Source organism: Pithys albifrons, chromosome 5 (genome assembly GCF_047495875.1).
Source record: "Pithys albifrons albifrons isolate INPA30051 chromosome 5, PitAlb_v1, whole genome shotgun sequence".
NCBI classification, from domain to species: Eukaryota; Metazoa; Chordata; class Aves; order Passeriformes; family Thamnophilidae; genus Pithys; species Pithys albifrons.
In genome coordinates this window covers 44,897,245-44,915,874 of record NC_092462.1, presented here as the reverse complement: position 1 = coordinate 44,915,874, position 18,630 = coordinate 44,897,245, and the positions used below count along the sequence as shown (strand labels likewise).

At 40.3% G+C, this 18,630-nt stretch overlaps 1 protein-coding gene across 3 annotated transcripts in view; it reads right to left on the bottom strand.

Moving 5' to 3' along the window:
• Positions 1-18,630, bottom strand: part of MTUS1 (microtubule associated scaffold protein 1) — a 122,249-nt gene that overhangs the window by 88,346 nt on the left and 15,273 nt on the right. Inside the window, exon 2 of one of the 3 annotated variants that reach the window (XM_071556387.1) lies at positions 11,936-11,993. The exons of the other annotated variants lie outside the window; for them this stretch is intronic. The gene's annotated coding sequence lies outside the window, so the exon portion shown is untranslated. The remainder of the gene's footprint in view (positions 1-11,935; positions 11,994-18,630) is intronic. 3 annotated transcript variants of the gene reach the window in all.

The following is an 18,630-nucleotide window of genomic DNA, read 5'->3' as shown; positions in this document are numbered from 1 at the left end:
ATAAAGATCATTAGCCAAGTGAGGAAACAGTCCCAGTGTCCTCTCCAGCAGAGCAGAGCCGCATAACCTCACCCAAAACCCTACAGGAAGGTGGGGCGTGCAGGAGGGACATACACAGACGATGGAGGACACTGGACCACATGTGGGATGGAGATGCATAAACAAACAAAAACAGTAGAAGAACACTTGCAACATATAATCACAAGTTCCTAGCAAGCATTGAAACTGCACATAGGTACCAAAACCACAAGACATGATTGAGAGAAATCAAACACCCAAAGCAGCTGGATGACCTTCCTATCACAACTTCATATGAAACTCTCCTAGTACCAAAAATGAGATCAGAGGTATAAAGAACTTCAGATTTACAAGATATGGTTGCCAGGGGTGGGGGTTGCAATCTGCCAGAAGGAAGGCTCACTTTCAAAGCAATAAAGTCTAAATAGGGGAGATGAAGTTCACTTGATTCAACAAGGGAATTTGGCTGAAGATGCAATCACTGAAAAAGGTCAGCTTCCCAACTGAAGAACAGTTGGACAAGTGTTGAACACCATCACATATCTGGAATGACAGATTCCACTCTCCAATCAAAGAGCAGGGAGGAGGACACTTGCCATGAAATCAATGAGCAAATAGGTCAACGGTGCTTAATTAAAAATGCAGACATCAGAGCGTGGTGTCCTCAAACATGGATATGGATGTAAGGACATATTTGAAATCTGGTGTGAAGAAAGCAGCTCTGGATTAAATATGTAGGGTGGGCAGAATAATTTATAATTCACATATGAATTAAAGTCTGAAATTATTTTACTATTTCAACTGTGGTAACAATACGAGATGCAATACACCATGACAAGTCAAGGAGGCTACAAGATCAGAAGAGATTATAATAATAGATTTCTGCTACGGCAATGTTGATGAGGCACAGTGAAGAATTATTCCATGATATTTTTGTCCAATGGAATCAATGACTGCTTTGGCAGACAAGTTTGCCATGAGAAGAGAAGCAACTCTTGATTTGTTCTTTATCAAAAAAGTTTAAAGCCTCATAGAAACCACGTAAGTCATTTTGGAAACCATAGCAGGGGAAAGAAAACAAACTCTTACTAATTAATACTTTGGAAAGCATAAAATGAGGCCAGCATGCTAAGCAATGAAAGGTAAGTTACTTAAAGCAAGAATGCATTATTTAAAATGCATTCTTGCATTATTCAAAATTCACTTTTCCCCTTAAACCTTATTTTCTCCAGCCGAAAACATAGCTTGAGTAACTACATCCAAAATAAAGGCTTTTTCATATCAGTGGAAAGTATAAAGCTTTACATACTGGCCACATGGCCCATGAAGTTTTAAGTACAAAAGCAGCACCCAAAGTAGGACTCTTCTCGAACTGCAGCAATTTGCCTGCTAGCTATGAACCAAATACAAAGTGGCTTCTGTCCCACAACCTTGTCTTTACATGGTACTTTGAATATCTGATTCAGATGGAGGGTAAAAAGACAATGGAACAAGGAAAACAGCAACAAGCTAATGAGATCAGACAGCACACCCTTCTCCGCCCCTGCTTCCCCTCCGAGATGAAATGGCTTATACAGCTAAAAATGTCCTAGTATCTCAAGGCTGGTCTAGACCTTTTGCTTACCCACTATTATTCAATGCCTATATAAGCTTAAACAATTTTAGTACCCTCATTTTCACCTTCAATTAGGAAAGCTAGGGCAGATTGAAGAGTTCTTCCAAAAGTCTTTCCTGAAGGCAGGGCAAGAACCCGTTCTGAATAATTTTCCATTAATTTAAGTCAATCACAGAATCAATTGCTGAAAAATACCTGCAAACTTTGCCTTCACTGTTGTTTTGACACATTAAAACTTGCTGCTACTTGTCTGGAGACTAGCCCTCAACACAGCTTGCTCACCTACGCATGTAACAAAAAGTTAAGATTCCATTTTGATTCAGCATTAGCTCAGAACGAACCAGCAGTCTTACCTTCTGCAAGAGCTTTCTCTCTACAGTAAACAGACAACTTCAACATATCAAGACTTAGCAAGACAGACTGAGGTCGCATTATCTTACAGTATGCACAGCTAATAATGCCAAAAATTAAAAGAGGCAGCTAAGTAAACCTTGATCCAGCTGATGCTAAAGAAGCTCCCAGAAAAATAAAAGCAGTTTTGAGACTGAAGAGAGAAATGAAGTGTGTCCATGTTGCACATGCCAAGGTGTCCATGTACATACAGGAGTCTGCTCACTCAGTGCTCTGGACTTTCACGTAACCAGAGAATATACAGCAATAAATAACTGATTCCACTCTTTCTAAAGCAAATTTTCACTCTAGTAATCAATACTTTCATGAGCAAGTAGACCAGCTTCAAATACAGCTTCACATCCACAGAGTCCTAAAGGCATCCTGCATAAAAAGTGAGGTAATTCTAAGGATCAGATGTGGTGTATGAAAATCTGTAACTTAGATGAATATTATTCCTCAAAGAACTGACATTCTGTAACTCTGCAAATACCAGTATGTTCACTAAGCTTATGAAAACACATAATAGTGATGAGAAATTCTTTAATTTCATTATTTGCCTTAGGGAGTGTCAGTAGCAGATGCACAGACAGAGAAGTTGCCTTGGCTGAGAACACACCATTCCAGGCAACTAGTCACATGAGGAATTCTCTAAACTAAATACTACTCATAAACTTGCTTTGACTTTGTCTTACATCAAGTACTATGCCTCCAAAACACCCTACAGTGCAGTGCAAAACAGTTCAGCTGCTTTGTGCATTCACTAAAGCTCAGCTTGACAAATTTCAGTTGTGTACTTCAAGTACACTGGAGAAAAGCTCTAGGCTTTCCCCTTCCTCAATAAATGTAAAAGTTTGGGGTAACAGTAATATCACTTGGGGAAAAAAATAGGGAAAGTTGCTCAGCAAGTAGATTATTGTAAAAAGAGGAGGAATTGGCTGCTGGAAGTCCCAAATCCAGGAGAAATATACTACAACATGCAGAACTGGGTTCAGAGCAAGATCTTATTATTTCAACTAACAAACAAGGGGTGTCCAGGAATGTGCTGTGAAAGGGCGGAGGGACAGTGACTTGTTCAGTGCTAGGTAAACAGGAATCAATATCATGTCAATTACAACAGATAATTCAATCTACAAGTTGATAAATTACTACAAGAATTCAAGTCAGTTTGTGTTAGTGTCCAAATTCAGACAGTAATAATTTACGCTTTTCCTGGTACTCCCATCTGGAACTTGATTCTTTCAACCAAACCATCATGCAGCATTCACACCCATCAGCTATGTTTGTGCAGCCTGTATGAAGGGGGACATGGGGGGGAGAATAAATCTGAAAGGAGAGGGTGTGCCCAGACATGCAGGAAGGCATTCTAGAAGTGCTCTCATCAACTGAATATGCTTTGATGCCAGACAAAAATGCAGCATCAGCATTCCAGCAGAAAACCATAGTATATGGTCATGATTACCACAGTCACTGAAATCAAAAACCATATAAGGTATTTCATATGTCAATGCATTACACTACAAGCTGTTTATTTGACCACATTGTGGAACACAATTGCAGAATTCCCACTTTTTCAGCATATACCCCCAAAGGCAGAGATGACATCATCCAGGAGAGTCTGCATGCAGCAACCAGGCATCCCTCCCAACATGTTGTTCAGTGTCACTCACATGTGCTCCATAAGAAAGCACTAGGAAACCAAACAATTTCATATAATGCTGTATTTACATAGAATTGCAAATTTTGGAGCTCTCTGTGCAACCTCAGTAACATCACATCCTGATGTGAACTAGCCAAGCTAATTCAAACTATTAAAGAGAGAGTGAGTTAAGATCCTATAACAACTTCAACCAACATTTATAACATTAAAAATACAACATATTCGTAAAAGTGAAATACATGAAGTGCTCATAAGCTAATGGCGTTGCTTGCTTAGGAACACACAGTAACAACAGTGCTGGCACTGTGAAGGTGCTCTGTTTATTACCACAAAAAAAAAAAAGAGGAGAAAAAAAAAAGAAAAAACCAATAAAATCAAATCACCAAACCAAAACCAAATCCACCCCACAGAGTCACTAAAAGCCATTTTAGAAGCCAAAGCTGTGGTAAGCAGAAATAACATGCAAGTTATGTCTGCAAGCAATCATGCAGGCATGTTTGCCTGAAACAGTATCACTTTCACAGGCACGAACCACCAGTTTTTGCCTTCTCTACTTGGCTGTTTGCCAGACTGCTTCAGGACTGAAGCACCAGTGTAACATACAAATTATAGCAACCAAGGAGCATAAATTTTTATCAGTTAATTCTTGGCTGTAAGGTATAGAAGAAGTAAAGTAGAACAGCAATTGAGCATACAGCTGCAGAAATCAGGCATTGTACAGCTGTGCAAGAGCTGTTGACTTTCCATGAGATGTTCAAACCAGACTACCATAAAACTTGATTGCTGATGCTTACAGGTACATTTACCCTAATAGCTTGGCCTACTAGTGAATAAATGGTTGTCTGAGACTGCAATGCTAGCACCTTCCCCAAACTCACAGCCTCCAGTGATTCAGTGCTCAGATTGTTGGTTCAGCTGAAAGCTTCAATGGCTTTTGGACCTTTTTTTCCTTATCCATAGTCATTGTTTTCCTAAGATGAAGAGTACTTATTTATTTAAATGCTTATGAACTCTGGCTGTCCTTGCTGGCCTCTCTTTAAGGATGTTAGGCTGTTCTCTCCATCCACAATTTCAGACTATGTGAAAGCACATAAACACACACAGACATTCCAATGGATTTATAGTGTCTTGATAACACAGTTCTTTTCCCTTTATTAACTACCAACTTTGGAGTTTCATTGTAAGATAAGTTTCAGGAGAACTTCGTATTCTGAAGTGAAAGACTGGTCCAGTGAATTTTTAAGGTAGTAAATAAAGCCCAGCTTTTCCTTAAATAACCAAGATAGTGAATAACATTGTCTAAACCCAGAGTCTGCTATTTTGGGGATTTGGAGGTGCATGCAACCTCCCAAACCAGGAAGTTCTGCAAATGCACGTGCCTTTCCCCCACTCCGTTTTACAGCACCCACCAAGATGAAACTGCTGCAAGTAACAGAGATAAGCATACACAAGCCAGTGAGAAATGCCAGCTATTAACACAGTGCAGGTAAGCAAGTGAACTTCATTGTTTGAGATGAAGTGCACGAGCTAACAAACTAAAGCGACCTATTTGAACGTGCAGATGAGAACAGCAACAAGCCCCTTGCCTGGTTATTCCTGCACACTCTTACAACTTAACCAGGCTCTCATTTATACCTTCATTAAGACAGCATACAGTGCTAAAAATGCCACAGACTGCTCACGGGGTTTTCAAAGCATGCTGCAGTACACAACTGCACACATGGTCATAGCTACAATTTATTTATCCATTGCTATCATAAACAAAGCCTGGGCATGGTTTTGCATGAGATCACTACTCAGCCTGTTCATGTTCAGAAGCTTTTCCAAAATCCCATTAAGCTCTTCTTAGTAAATTGATCATCAGCTTTTCAGGTAAGTGCTTTGGGGATATTTATTTGCTATTTTATCACAACTTAACTGTGTAGCAAAAGTACATGTTCTGGTACAGGGAAGGAAAAATTTTCAGGTCAGAAGGAAAGTAAGAAGCTGGAACTTGAAAAAACCAAACAGTACATTTATTATAGCACTTCCTTGAAAGGTCAAGGTTCAAATCCTTCTTTTTGAAAGACTTGATTGAATAGGTAAGCACAAACAAGACTGAGACTGTCATGCTTAACAATCCTAATCGGTGTTCAAGTTACTTGACTAGACAGAGCTTACAAATACAGTTCACCTTTTCTGTTTGCTGGAATTCTGTTGAACTGATTTTGTCCACTGTTACCATTTAAAGAGTATATTCATACATTTTGTAATGTTCAGGTTACAAAAGAGTGGGCCAGGATTATTCACAGGAACTTTCCCTCCAAGACTGAAATGTTAGCAGTGTAGGAAGAAAGGTAGTAATATATTTTCAAGAACAAAATTATGCTGAGAATTCCCACTAGCTCTGCCCAGCCACTCACATACAGCAAATAAGTAAAATTTTAAAGTAGAGCAAATAAGCTTTGTGCTCTTGAAGAACATCCTCAAGTTTCAAAGTAGTCTTCAAATATCTAGCAGTATTCCTGAAGTCTCTCAGCATCCATTCTTGTTCATAATTTCTCATTCTACATTGACATTTCAGCCATCAGCACCCTTGCTGCCTGACTTCTTTAAACAAACTTTAAACATTCAAAGTAGAAGCTGGGCTGACCTGTTCTAAACTAAAAGGTCAGTCCTCTTGGCAATCTTTCTAGTGTCTGTTACACGTTTCTCCTCTTTTACAGAGCTGTCAACTTGCCCCATTCTCTTCTCTTGCTTCTCATCCTAGCGGAGTTAAATCTAGTAGAGGAGCAAGTACACAGCGAAGCAAGGCAGAATAGCCAATACACCTTGGATTCTCAAGACAAATGGCAGAGTGTTGCTCTGGTGGCTTTATGGGGGTTTACTGTTCTGTTGTTTGTTTGTGTTTTTTAAATTTTGTTTCAAAATATCCCCCTCTATTTAATAAATATTTAAGTGAAGAATTTGTTTCCTGCTAATCTCGTCCTGACTGACAAGTACAAGGCTTTCACAAAAGAGCAAATACAAAAAAGGCAGAAATACTCTGTAGAAACAGCACCACACTGCAAATGTGGTGGCTAAAAAGCCAGTTGTAACCCTGGGAAAAAATAATAAAAAAAAAAGGTGGTTGTTGCCTAACAATGGCAAGTCAGAGCGGAAATGGCTTTAACCATTACCACAGAAATAAATCCTGCATGAAATATTTGCCTTTACAAGTAAGTTTTAATGGCAAGCAAATATACCACAATGTTCCAGGCAGCATACACTCAAACTTCTTAAGGTTATGTGCTAACTTGAAACTTTTCATTTTCCTGAACCGTTCTATGAAGCATGTATGCCCCCAGCACTAGTGTGAGTACTACACAACTTATAGCTGACATTAGCATTCTTCTAGCTAGTACAGTGACTGTGTCAATGCAATCAGATCGTTAAGGCCACAAAAAGATTCATCTGCTCCCGTGTATTGCGTGTCCTTCGAGTCTTCACCTAAAACTGAGCTCAGCAACTGGCTATATTTAACACTGACATATGATATGAACTAGTTTACAGAGCATTTGGAGTACTCTCAACATAACCTGTAGTGAATCAAGATATAGTAAGTACATAAGTATTAATTAGCTCTAGTGGATTATTCTGTGTAACAAAGCTATAACCAGAATAATTTGGAAAACACGTTGATCTGCTTTTTCATATAACAACTGAAAAAGCATCATATCTTTGCCAAGGTATTCTTTTGCAGTAGAAATTGAAGAATTAATCAATATGCTTAGGATTTCTCACGTTAACCAAGTCAGAAATTTATTCAGCTTGCAGTTTTTGCAGACTCAAAAGTTGCTTACTGTGCAGAAGTGATTTTTCATTCAGCAAAGACTACAGCCAGCCAAGAAGTTTCTACTGACTCTACAAGGATTCTACCTCTGGGTTAGGACTGCACTTTTGCACAGCAACAGCGTCACAACAGAATTTGATTCTGAAGATGCAGCATTTTCCAATTAAAGAACAGCTGTTTTTACGTTTAAAAAAGTATTTAAGGCTACTGATTATATATAGTGAAGGGGGAAAAAAGAACATAACAGAACTGTAATAAACTGGTTACAGGAAATATTATTTCGGTCCTAATAGTTTCACCAGTATTTCACCTGCACAATTGGCACCTGGACTAACAGAGCAATTTGTAACCACTGTTCCAAATGTTGTAGTCTCAGGCAAAAATAATCCCAAATAAAACACATTTAAGAATCCTTTAGAACAAGAAAACCTTGCTATTTTTCCTACAAAGGAAACTTTCTCACAGCGAGATCTCAGTCCTGCTACATGAGTTTCATAGGTTTTACATTTTTTGGTTGTTTGCCTTTTGGGCCCAAAAGACACAAGCCTCTGAGAATCCAAGAGGGACCAGCTCTGCAAAGTTAAACACAGCACTGCACCTCTGCAACTGACACATGGCAAGAAAGGTGGCATGGCAGTTCTGCAGTGCTGTTAAAAAAAAAAATTCTAAAAAAAAAAAAAAAAAACAAAAAAAGAAAAAGCTTGATTTATGCAACACTATTGGCTAGCAGTCTGCCGTCAGTGCTCTCTGGAAAGCACCAGCTCCCTGTGCCACTTGACATGCCTGACGACAGGCTGGTTGCAGTGCCATGAGGGCTGAAATTCCACCAGGTCCTGGTGGGGGAAAGACTGGCGAAAAGGGCAAGCTGGGCACATGTTGTTTGAAAGGCTGCCAGGGCAAGGTTATTAGTCTCACCCAAGGGATCCCTTGAGAGGGATCCAGCCCTGCAGGCTGCCAGCCACTCCCTGCAGTTTCCCCTCAGTGCTGGAGAATCACAGAATCACAGACTATTCTGAGTTGGAAGGGACCCACAAGGATCATCGAGTCCAACTCTTAAGTCAACGGCCCACACAGGGGATTGAACCTATGACCTTGGCATTATTACAACGAAGTTTTAACCAACTGAGCTAATCTCAGGGTCAAGGGGGCTTCCCTTGAGCCCTGAGGAGCAGCACTCCTGGAGATGAAGGTTCTGTATTTGCGGAGGCAACAGCAGGACTCAGAGCTCCCATACAGTAGTATTCCTCTCAGTCCCTCTGGCATCTGACAAGAATGCTGTAGTCTAGCAAAGAATTATAAATGTCTTCCTTAAGACTCAAGTGGTGCAAGTCCATTATTTTAGCATTTTTCCTTGATTCAATTTGCTTAATGTCAAGCATCAAATCCAAAAGGTGTTTATTACAGATCATGTTTTGTTTTACGGCATAGTCAAACCTCTACACCAAAGCTTTAATCAGAGAGCTGAAGGGTGTTTTAATTTCAAATGCAAACATCTCAGCAGTTCTCCCCATTTGACCATACAGTTGACTTGACAGCTTCCCACAAGAGCAAAGGTTATATACATTGCCACATCATTGCAGACACTCTGGAACTACAGTTACATGTTATATGGGAACATCAGCTTTGGTGTCAAACCAGGACTGACCAAGGTAAGCGCCACAGGCAGTGACAGAAGAGTTACCCACCCCAGTGCCACATTCATACTTGCTGTTCCCCCGTGAATTTCAGCTTCTGCTACAGACTTCCCCCTTGAGATGAGAGACCTGCACAGCCAGAGCACATGACACACACTGGCAGAGTACTGTCTCCTTGCCACTAAGTGAAAAAGCAGCACTCTGGTTTTCCAATAAACTAAATCACACTCCTTGGCTGACGACCTAACCAGGCCTCATGATTAACAGGCAAAACCTGCCTTTTTCTTCCTCTGACTGGTTTTTTTGAGTCAGCTTTGCCTTTTTTGCAAGGACTGATCACACATCAACTTCTGCCATACTTCTCAGTCAGGCGATTCACTTGTACATGTGGATTGGTTCTCTGCAGTCTGTAGGACTTGGTGCCAAGTATAAACTATCCAGTCTGCAATACACCCCACCTCAGATTTAACCCTTTCGGCTCTGACTTCAGTGGCTTCATAAGCCTTATGGAGGGAGCTTGCATACACGCAGTGACAGTAGTATAGTGATTTAAAGGGCACCACTCTGATCTGGTACACTTTAAACAGTCATTTCAAAATCAGACACCCAATCTTTTAGCAGCAACCTATAAAATGCTATTCATTGAGCTAAAGCAAATTTAAGGCATGCAAACAGGCAGCAGAAAATAACTGGGAGAACACACAGATAAATAGGCTTTTCATTAGTACTATCTTAAAAAGACTTAAGAGAAAAAATTGACTGCAACTTCTACAGATTCTGCACAGGGACTGGCAATAAAAAGATTCAAGTTAAATGATGCTTTTAGAGTCAAAACTCAAAGTTTCCCTGCCTCAAAACTGTAGAGAGCACCAGAATGTAAAGTATCATTATGCACAAGCTTCTCAAAAGTTGTGCTTTCAAGGCTGTTCCTCCAAGGACGTAATACACATCCATTACTAAGAGGGCAATAGAGACAGAATATTATTTCTGGATTTATGTTGGTCACAGACCTTCATTACTTAGTTTTGCTAAGTACCAATGCAAAATGGCAGGTGTTTGACTGCTGGATCAGTCACTTAACAGTACAAAAAGCAATGAAACCATCATCCATATCACAGGCAAGTCAGAAACACTTTCATACCTAAAGTGTTTCACCACTCTGCAATGCATGTGGAAAGCTTCTACACAGGGCTAACACAAACTAGCATACTTGAGAAACCCCACACGCTTGAAGTTTATTTGGGACATGGCTAAGAAACTTCTGCATTTCAGCTTAAAGGAGGGAAACAATTCTTGCACAGGACCATATATGTGGACTGCAAATTGCTTCTGTGGGCAGATGTTACGGAATGAGGAAGAAACATTGTTAGAAAAAACCAAACAAAACCCATTGGTCAGGTAGCTAATAAAAGTTAATTGAACTTGCACAACTGAATACTGTCCTGTAAAGGGTGACCAACTTCTTTTTGAAAGTAATCTCAGTATGTTTAGATTGGCATGAGAGAATTATTTCCTCTACCAGCATAAAGTTCAACAAAGCATGTTAACAATGCTGCAGTCTGTAAATTTCCATCTAGAAATCCACCAATCCACAGCACACAAACAAGGATCCTCATGTCCTGCTCAGTTAGGACTCTGCATGCCCAGTTTGTTGATAAAACTTCTCTGGTAAATGGAATCCCAGAATGCTGAAGCAGCCTGAGTAGAGATGGGTTGCCTATGCGGGGGGGGGGGGGGGGGCGGGAATCAACGAAACAGAAAAACCCCAAACCACAGACACACACCCAGTTCTGAGTAATCTGAGAAAATATGTAGGGGGAAAAGCCATTAAACTTCTCCTGCTAGGAAAATACATGGGCCTAATTGCTGAAGGTTGAGGGGAAAAAAAAGGTTGAGCTGAGCAGAACAGCCAGGATAATCGACAAGAGATGTCCATCCTCTGGATCTCTTTCTTCCATTTCTCTAATTCGGTGAGTATTTACTAGTTAAAGTGTTTTCTTCCTCCTTCATCAGATACTGGGGGATGTTCCTTAAAGAGGAGTTTGTTTCAGTTTTGAAGTTTTCCCTTCAGATCCAGCACTGGGGTTCTGCTTTCTCTGAGCCAAGTTAAACATACCAGATGCATTTTCTCAAGTCATTTGGGTAGTATACTGCTCACAAATGTCAACTGCAAGCAATTAATGCTGCATTAGGAACTTTCTCCAGAGGAAATTGCCTCATAAGAAGCAGGGGTGGAAGGGACTGGCACCTGGACACCACTTGGTTCAGTCCTCTGGAAAGTGCAGCTATAGAAAAGCCTTCAGGGCTGCAAAGCAGTATTTGGTGGTTAGATTATAAATTGTTGAAATATTCCGAAAAAAGTATCAAGGAACAGCAGTCTGTCAAATATTTCTAGGAATTTGCTAGGCGTAATAAGCTTCCTTGGGCTGGATTTCTTGCATCTGTAGGGAAGTTCTTAGTCAAAACTACATACGCCAAAAGTCAGAAAGGAGACAGTCCCCAGGGATGGGGACAATTGTCACACAGAAGGTGAAGGTTCAATTTGCCTGCAAGTATCAAGTTTTCAAGTTAATCCTGGTCTTCTGATCTTGCACACAACAGACTTACTGATGGCTTGAATACTTCACTTCTGTCTGCTGATAAGGGTTTGTAACAAAAATCAGATATCACTTCCAGATTTTTTTTAAAGCAGAAAGGAGAAAAATGTGTATTCTCAAATGATCCCATGACAGATAAACAACCTCTGCTGAGGCACATATATATATTGATCTAAAAACCAAACCAAGATATGTGTCAGACAAACAAACCTTCCACATCAATAGAAGATGTTAGACTGAGTTCTTCAACTATTTTCTTCACAAATCCCTGTAATAAAGAGAATGGCAGGTGTGAGACATAGCTGAAACAACTGTTTTCTTAAACTGTACTAAAGTCTCCTGAATTGTTTCACCCCTTATCTTCCTCTCCCTACCCAGGATGGAAGCAAGAATCAAGAGTCTATTCAAGCTCACAGTTTCTACAGGTTTTAGATCCTACCACTTTACCGCCTACCTCTGTCTTAGTAGTTACACCGAAATCAATATGTGTTTCTCCCCATCATGTCCCTGAATTCCAAGCTTGCATATCAGTATTGAGAATTTGGGTTTTCCTATCCTCATTTCAAACTAAAAGCTGGCAACTAACAAACTTAAGTGCTGTGGACAAACTACATTCACTCTTAAGAATTACTATAAAGAAACTGCAATTTCACATACCAGGTGGTAATACAAAGCAAAGCCAAGCCAAACACATGCTATAGCAGAGAAGCAGTCTTTGGGATATTATTTGACAATGCTTTCTATCTCCAATATGCTTGAGAGATTCCCAGAGATTCCACTGAAAGAACCTTACACATGGAGAATAACCTGGCATACACATACAAAAAAGCTGAAGAGCATGTTTTGGTTTAAGCAGACTAATCTTTATTAACACAGGAACCACTGCCATCATCAGTGCCTTCTGTTCAACTCCAGTCTCAGTGTCCCAGCTCAGAAGCCAAATTTTGCATTTCATCCTAGCACATGAATCAGTTACTTTACACAGAAGAGACTAGACACGAGATACAGCACAATCCCACTGTGCTTATTTCAACAAGCCTGCTTAGCATTGGATTCCACATGCAGATATAAAATGGAATAAACCTCAGTATTCATGTTTATTTTTATGTCAGGTACCTGTGTGTGTTTAAGGTCATGAGTTCGAGTCTCAGTGGGGACAGACCCCTTGCAGTTCAATGCCTTCCTGCCATCTGATCCTGTCAGATCTCAGATGTTCAGCAGAGTCAACCCGAGTTAGTACTGGGTGCTGTGACAGTCCCAAGGACTTCACTGTCACTGTCCAAGCTCGCTTGGCTGTGGCAGATGGACCTCAGGACTTAAACGGTGGGGCCAGTTCTGCGCACGCTGAGCCTCACCTAAAAAATCCACTGCGCAGGCTGGAAGGGCTCACCCATGTGGGGAGAGCCCTTCCCAAATCTTCGTTTGCGAAGTTTGGCCATACGTACACCTGTGTGTTTGCTCATATGACTACACAACAGAAAATTATATTTTAAAAACTATTTGACAAAGAAATCACAAGTCTTATCACAGCCACAGATTCAGTGTAATAACACAGTGGAGCTTACTATTAGGCTAACTTGATGAGTCAGATGCCTATCTCTACCTCACTCTATGATATAAAGTGTAAGTCATTTATAGTCTACAAGGGGAAAGTACCATTCCAGTAGCTGATCATAAAATACTCGTTCTTTAAATAATACAAAATAGATTTACTAAAATCCCTGTTGAGCTTTCAACATCAAATATGTATGCCTATCAAGAGTCAGATCAGCAAATAACTTGGATCCCAAACCAACCACAAGTGAACTCATTCTGTTCTGAATTAAACTATGTAATAACAAAGTCAGGCTGTGCCAACTGAAAGCACAGCACCAGCAGCAGTGAACATGAGTGCACATTTGATTAGACTCACACCATGGCCTGGATAGATTAATTTTGCATGTACCCAGAAGGTCAATACATTCAAAATATTAAGTATGGAAGGGAAAACCAAATAACAACTTAGAGAACATTCCTGTGGTCTCACCACCAGACCTCTGTCAAACTGAGGCTGCCAAGTTTCATGTATCTCATATTACATGAGCCACAAGACTTTGACAGCCCTAGAATGACATCCCACCTCTCTGTCTAGATGCACAGAGCCAGCTGAGATCCAGGAAAGCTGACAGCACAAGAGGAACCAGCTAAGCAGATTTAGTAGCTAAGAAGATGCAGCTGCAGCAATCACGATTGCACATTCACTTTAACAGCAATAACAACTACAAGGAATATATCACCATCAGGGACACCCCAATACCTGACCCTCCTGACTGCAGACTGCCACATTTTCCCCACAATAAGAATAAACCCCAACAACTTCACATGCTCCTAGATGCCTGGGAAAAACACACATTTTAGTCAACATGGGAAGAAAAATACAGACCCATCCTGAAAAAAGGTGTCTGGATAAGAGTCCCCAGTCAGAGCAGAATGGCAAAGATGGCTTTTAGATTACTGACTTGGGGGAGGCAAAGACTAAGAGGTACGTGAGAGTCACAAGATCACTTTCTGCTTAATACCCTACCATATTCAGAAAGAAACAGGATGCCTGTACTGTCACACTTATTTAGAGAGAACATATACAGAGAAATACCAGTCATGAGTTTCTTCTTCTGATATTGGTTAAGTGCTTGAGTGGCAACAGCAGCTTCTTACACAGAACAAAACTACTCAACTACTATACTGATGTACAGATCACCTGCTTTCATTAACTAAACCCCCACAGCTAAATCAAAGAGTCAAGTTGAAAGCTGAAAGTTAGGAAGCCTCACTTGCAAGACACAGGTGGGCACATTTGCTTTTCAGGCACATGGATGTGTTGTCAGAGACAGTTTCATCTAAAGCAGAGTGACCAGGAACACAAAAAGAGATGCAAGGATCATATAATTGCTCCTTTTTTCCCCCATTCCTGGCCAGCAACCGGTACTATGCAAACCCTTCATAACCCATGTTCCCTCAGATCATTGGAAGGGAAAGAAAGTTAGCAGATCCCATCACTGTCTCCACAGCCTGCGCTCCACTCCATCTGCTGAGGAAAGGACCAGTTTAGGACAGCAATGAAATGCATCATGTCAGTCAGTTCTGAGAATGGTTTCCCCTTTCAAGTTTGAAAAATATATCTGTGCTTACACAGAGACAGGGGTGTAGGTCAGAGCCCACAGCATTTTCATTCCACATTTAGACAGATTCAGCTTAATGCACTTTTCCCAGACCTTCTGGCTAGAGATTTCAGCCCACTATGCCACAGGTGAAACCTGCCTGGCTGTGCAGGACACCTGATGCCAACCATCACTTTTCACTGTGACTGTTAAGTCTATTAGACACTACTCCTCACATGCACACACTTCCTTCCATTCACTCCTCACCTTTCAGCATGAATAAGAGAAAGATATTCTATTAAGAAAAATCTCAAGCTTTCTGGAGAAGTTGAAGATGTGAGGTATAGAAATACAGGCGTGAAACTAATTCCTCCTCTGCCATTTCAGGGTTAGAAAAGGGGATGCTGAAAATAGATACTATTCTTAAAAATTGTTAGATGATCTAAGAAATCATATCATAAACTTAAGAAATGATCACTGCACTACAAGCCTTCAAAACCTACTACTGGGATTTCTTTAGAAATAATTACTACTTTTATCTAACAGAGACCCATATGCAGGTCTAACTGCTGCATCCAGACTTTCCTCCTGCACACTATTATATTTAGGGTTTTTTTACCTTTTCTCCCTGAAACAATCACAATAGAGCTAAAAGTTAAGGTGATGCTGTGGCTGTATGTTTGATTGACCCAAATTCCAGAATCACAAAGGGAGGATGGTAGCAAGAGGCAGCCACGCTATCACTCAAACAGGCTTTTTTTTTTCCCATCACTGATTTGCTCGCTCGTGATGTTCAACCCTATCCTTGAACACTTGGATGTTTGGAATACTAATTTACTCTTTTTTCGCATTCTGGGTATAGGTCTTCCCTCCTTTCATAAAAAGAAAAAAATTACATTTCCTTTATCACCTTTAAGTTTGATTGAACTTTCCTTTTAACTGAGAAATCCAATACTGGCACCTCCTGGTTTTAGTTATTTTACCTTATCCAAAAGTAGCAACAGACAGAAAAGCAATAGCTTACCACGCAAAGACTCATGATCAGAGATCGCTTCAAATACTAAGAATATCAAAAAAGCCATTAAGTAGAGGTCCTTTGTTATCCTCAAGTCTCCATTTTAAGAACTGATACTTGATTGTTCTTCTTAAACTTCTAATAGAAAATGGCATATTATACTAGTTTTGCCAACACATCAACCAGCCTCCCAGGAAATAATGTGTCAGCAACATTTGGAAACTATTTTAAGGAGTTTGGGGTTTTTTTGCATTTGTCTCCCAGCCTGCCACTAATGCTTCTGCTTTAGTGGTAAAACTCAAAACACCAAGCAACAGTAAATCAGTGACAGTACATGCTTATTGTTTGATACAAGTCACTAAACATCCCCCACAATATTACCACTTTATGGGTAATTGTTCCAACTAAAAGATTTACTTTGAACCATATTTAAGCAAGCAGCTTCAGAAAATACAAGTAATCTTACCATCCTCTAAATAGCCAAAAATAAACGGTAAGCATCGCATACAAGAGTATGCTTCTGTATTTCTGGAATAAATAACTTCAAGTAATAAATGGGGAAAGTTATTCAGAGTACAGCAGCACCTTATACTAGAACAGGGTGGAAAGACACACACAACAAACTACTTCCTGCAGTCAAAGCATAGGCCTTTTAAAAAGTTTAATCATTAAAAGCTCTCCTCAGTGGCATACACCACAGCACAATCACTGAAAAATAACAAGGAAAAATTAAAAAACAAAATAAAACATAAACACAGAAACCAAACTATAGAGAGTTCTCTCACAAGATTGCAGCTTTCAAAGATCAGTTCATCCACGCAGCAATAAAAGGCTCAGGCTGAGGAATTTTCCTTAGACTCTCTGCCAGCACTGCATCAAAAGCTCCCTGTGTGCTAGGAACATGTCCAGAGAGCAGGTTTGACAAGGACTTCACAGATTTGACAAATGATACTTGCAAAGAGGTACTTTCTGTAACACTTCAGACCTTATTCACAGTGAGGGACAAAACCTCTGTTCAACAAAGTAAGCAACAGTTTTGCCTGGAGTGGTCTGAAATCAGAGAAGGGATGGAGTTACCAACTCCCGTCTCTGCAGCTGAAGAACTCATAAGACTTTAAAAACACAAACTGCTAATTTCTCACAGCTGTGGGCTACCACAACTCAAATACAGACTGGCTACAAACTTACTAAAGGGCCATCTCATGGTTTAATGGAGAGCACTGTGGACTCTCAATTCCAAAGTCGTGAGTTCAAGTCTCAGTGGGGACCATCTCCTGGCAGTTCAATGCCTCCCTGCCACCCCATCCTGTCAGATCTCAGATGCTCAGCAGGGTCAGCCCCAGTTAGGACCGGGTGCTGTGACAGTCCCGAGGACTTCACTGTCACTGTCCAAACTCGCTTGGCTGTGACAAATGGACCTTAGGACTTAAACGGTGGGGCCAGTTCTGCGCACACTGTGCCTCAACTAAAACATCCACTGCACAGGCTGAAAGGGCACACCCACATGGGAAGAGACCTTCCCAAATCTTCGTTGGTGAAGTTTGGCCATACGTACATCACAAATTTACTCCACAGCAGCTGACGTGCCCAGCAGCTTCTGCAACCAGTGCCACTGGTGCTGTTGGCATAGGGCTCCACTAGGAGCTGGATGCTCAGAGTGCTCAGACACTGGATGGCAAAACATTTCCCCACTGCTCCAGGGCACACACACGTGAGGTGTTTGCCCCACCGTGACTGTCCTTCACACATGCACCACAAATTATGGGAAACAGCTATCCTGGAAGAGAGTTTTATATTGAAAAGGCTGAAGAGCAGCTTGGACAAATTTAATCTTAGCCTACCTTTAGATAGCCTGAGGAAAAGCCAGATTGGAAAAGCCAGATTCAACACATCAAACAATTATGTACTGGTGCCCTATGGAACTAACACTTCACCTTTTTTAAGTGACACAAACCGCAGTCTCTTAGCTCCTGTTTGCTACAGGCAAGGAAAGATGAATATTGTGTCTCCAAAAAACTGAACCAGAGACTTTCCTTTACTCAATTAATTTAACCACATCATAGAATTAACCTAGAAGTATATAATTTGCTACTACACCTATTTACCATAGGCTTCTAAATTAATTCAGCATTACAGGAAAAATGGGAAGGAAATAAAAAGGAAAGCTAGAAAACACTAGCTGTGTAAAACAGTGTTAAGGTTTCTTTGACCCTTTGAAAATATTTTTTCCTCAAGGTATAAAAGAATTGCAATAAATATAAAAATACTTTTTAACAAAGTCATTTTAAATGTGAAAGTACCATAGTTATGTTAAACCTCACTGTAATATATTCATCATTTAAATTAAGCCATTTGAGTGGTATGTGCTCACTGACAATGTTTTAAACACAGAGAAACTGCTACCTTTGGGCACAGTGTGGCAGTTTTGGCCTTGGTAGGCCTTAGTTTTAGTTAGGCTTAGGCTAGGCCTTAATTTGAGAAGGCCTTTACTTTGGGAAGTAAACGTTTTTTATTGTTGTTTTTTTCTCCTCTTTTCCTGGGTGTCTCTTGGGAGGTATCTTTTGGGGTGTTTTGTGGCTAGAGTGGTAGAATCTGTATTATTGGGTGGGTGACTAGGTGTGGAGTTATTGCTGTTTCTTTTTACCTTTATATAAGTATGTTATATTATAGTTTGCTTTTAATTGTCCCTTTTTCTGTAAATACATATCTCAATTTAAGTTTTCCAGGGGTTTTTTCCTCCCTTTTCTCGTCAG